Source organism: Prinia subflava, chromosome 4 (assembly GCF_021018805.1).
Source record: "Prinia subflava isolate CZ2003 ecotype Zambia chromosome 4, Cam_Psub_1.2, whole genome shotgun sequence".
Taxonomy (NCBI): domain Eukaryota; kingdom Metazoa; phylum Chordata; class Aves; order Passeriformes; family Cisticolidae; genus Prinia; species Prinia subflava.
Window position 1 is genome coordinate 39,008,437 of NC_086250.1, and position 3,767 is coordinate 39,012,203.

The following is a 3,767-nucleotide window of genomic DNA, read 5'->3' on the forward strand; positions in this document are numbered from 1 at the left end:
GATTAATAAACTTCTATACCCCAAACTGCTCCTTAGTAAATCCTCTAAAGCTAAACAGGAATCTAGAAATACATGGGATGTCAGACCTTAATGGGGTATGGGGAGAAAAGGGAAAGAAGGCAAAACAACTACAAAACCAAAAATACCCCAACTCAATACCCCCATCCACCCCAAGTCAGTCTGAAGTATTAATTGCAAAGCATCATAATTGCAAGAGACAGTATTTCTGCATAAACATCATGATTCATCAGCATGCTGCAACCATTATATTCAAGACCTGTGCTGGTAATTACCAAAATAATTTGAATCTCAGCTGAATCCACATTGCTTCTTTCCTGTGTTACAATTGTTATTTTGGAAAGAATTCAATTTAATTCACTTTTTTATATGTACACTAACCAGCACTTTCCTTCTCTAAAATTTAGAAGGGTTTACATCTCAATGCAGAAGCAATTTAGTGTCTCAGAACTCTGAAGAGTACCAGTACTAAACGTGCATGTTTTATATTTAAATCTACATGACTGACAGTATCTTAACGAGCATTGTATTAGGAAATTTAAGGCTGTATCTCAGTTCACACAAGAACCAAAGACGATTTTAACAGACTACGTATAAAATTCTATAAATAAAAATGGGAGCAATGTCTGTTTAACCTGTACACAAAAGCAAGTGGATAAGGAAAGAAAATCAGGAATTAGGTATTTCTACAAAGAATGCCATGTATTTTACTAGAAACACAGATGACAAGTATGTACAACATTTAAATCTCCAATTATCCACGTACAACTAGGAAAAAAACATTTACAAGGGTTTGGGTATGCAACTAAACAATCAGGTAAAAAAATACAGTTAGAAAAACTAAGCCTCACCAATTTCAAAGGAACAAAACCATCAAGTACTCAGTCCATAAAGAAAAAAGCTAATGTTTAAATTTAATAAAAATATCTTGTTTAACACAAAAAACAAACAGCTATCCAAGCTTATAAGCCACACTGTAAATAAAAATTTGAAGTTCTGACAAACATTTCCCAAAATGTAATCAGAACAAAAATTATTGGCACAGAAAGCAAAAAGGGAATGAGGAAAAAAAAGACTGTACAGTTTCCAAAATGCTATGTTCTTCTTCCTAAGTACTTTGACCTGTCAAAATGTATAGTCCTGTAAAAATTTTACTTTAAAAAAAACCCACCCTCTACTTCTAAAAAACAAACCACCAAAATATGTTCTGCTGGTAAAGCACCACCACCCCTAAGTCACTGCTTATTAGGTTTTGTCTTTCACGATAAAGGACACAGCCTTAAGATAGTATTTTCAATGTTACTTATAAACTCAGTATTTGAAAAAAATGAAGTTGAAAAAATTTCCTCACAGATTATTTCATCCTTTCATCAGCAAAAGGAAATGAAATACAACTGAATGAATATTAAAGAGCAGTAGCCATCATGGCAATACCACCAGTCAGCAAGTTTCCAAACTGTCATTTCCTGCATGCACACAGAAAATTGCAGGAACCTTTAGTAAACCAAGACTCGGTAAAAATTCTACTACAGATCCAGTTATACATGATGTACATTAGGCATATTACTTTTTGGTGTCTATCAGGGTCTTTGGATTTTTTTCTGTACATTTTTTTGTTTTGTAGAAAATCTAACAAAGGAAGCTCACAACCACAAGAGAGTATTATCTAAATTGCAACACAGTACATTTATCAGTTAAAAGTAAGAATCTGGAGAACAGGCAGATATAATGGGCTTCATACAGGGATCTCATCTCTCAGGTCACAATGGTCATTCTCTGTTTAACTTATGTTATTTAACCCCTGCTATTCTCCCCCCGCTATTTCCATTGCCAGCAATGGAAATATGTGAGTGAGAAATTACACTCTATGTAAAAAGAGCAAGAGTCTCAAATCTATTTCAATGTGGACTAAAATATCAGTTCCTACATAAAACGCTTATAACGTTTTTTTATTTTAAAATCTACTCAATGGAACATTACTTACCTGCTGCTTTTCCAATATTAGCTATTCCCCATTAAACTGCTACAGGCAGGTAATGTCTTCCTTAAACTTATTACACACAGTAGTAAACAATGATTTTAAGTAATGAAAAAAAAGTTACAACAGTACTGTTTGTAACCAATACCTATTCTGAAAGAAAAAAGCAGGAAGTGATTCATGACTTGCTTGATACAACTTTCAGTTTTACAAAATTTTTAAAGGCAGTTTTCATTTTCAAACAGGATTAAACAAACATGTGAAATATCTTCTCAGTAGCAAATAGTTCAATAAACACCAGTGATCCCATGCATGAGGAACTGAGGTACACAATTTAAGAAAAAAAAAAAAGAAAAAGGTGCGAATCTGAAGCTGTAGCCAAGTCCAACAGCATCAACCTGGCTGCAGGAAACCTGGTTGAATAGTAGGTGCCAAAAATATTAGAGCATTTCAGGCTTATGCAAAACTCTTGCAATTGCACAAGCTACTGATCCCAACTCAATAAAACATAAAAATCACTCATGTATGCAAGGATGACACTTAAAGCATATGTTTACATTCCTTGAAATCTGTGAAATGTAAGCACACGCTTTATATGCTCTGGAAAACCAAACAGATTTAAATGCTTTCCTGAACAGGGTAACATTTAAAGTCAGCTGTAAAACCTTCAAAACTGGTAAAAAAGAAATCAAGATACTTCTAAGAGTTGCCTCTTAAAGCCATCTGAGGTCTTGAAACTTAACTTAAAACATTAAGTGCAGCTATTTGAACGAGTGACAACTCCAGGAGCGTGTCTGGTACATAACGCTTTACAACAGACTAAAGGCGAGCCTTTGCGCAAGGCTGATGGAAATGAAGCTTTTGCAGCTTTGATGAAATTTCTATTTTGCTTGCATTTCACACTTGATGAAATTTAAAGCAAATTCTTTAGTTTGACGCCTACTTTCACTGAGTGCTCCATTGATTTGTTTTTAGGTAAATTTACAAAACCTCATCTGACAAATTTAATCAGTGCCATTTTTTGCTAAGACATTTAAATATTGCCCACTGATGAACAAGGACATACAAATGTACCTTCTCTTTTATATGCATGTGTGAATAAACCCCAAAGTATTAAGAAAATACCAAACCCAAGAAGTCATAAAAATGATAACATCTTGTTTCTTCTGGCACATTTCTAATATACAACTATGTACAGGCTGCTACGGCCTTGGGGGTGGACAGGGAACACACACAAGCACTATTACTATAAAACTGTAAACAACTGCAGGATTTGGGGTGTTTTAAACCTAACCTTTCTACCCCTTATTATGGGCAGTTTAAGTTCATATGAACAGTTTAAGTTTATATTAACTGTAGTGTCAATCAGGATCAAGGTCGTATGAGAGAAAATTTTCAGTGTGCTAAAAATCACAGACCTGGGACTATCTCTCCTCAGAACAACTGACCACAGAGAGCTGCAGTTTTTACAGTTTTATAAGTCAATTAGCAAATTCACAAGCCACCTAGGTAAACACTGCTAAAAAGCAAAACAGAATTAAAAGTTTTACGTAACCACCTATTTTTGTATCAAAACTGAGTGGGAGAGCGCAACATTAGTACGTTTAACTCGCTGAATGCAAGATTAGGTTGAGGCATATGCAAGAGCTATTGCGATGTTTTTGAGGACAGCATCAATGCTTTCATTGTAACATTATCTTTAAATATTGCTGAACACATGACTTTCCCTGAGGTGTAAACATCAAATAACTTGAACAGCTTTACACATCAG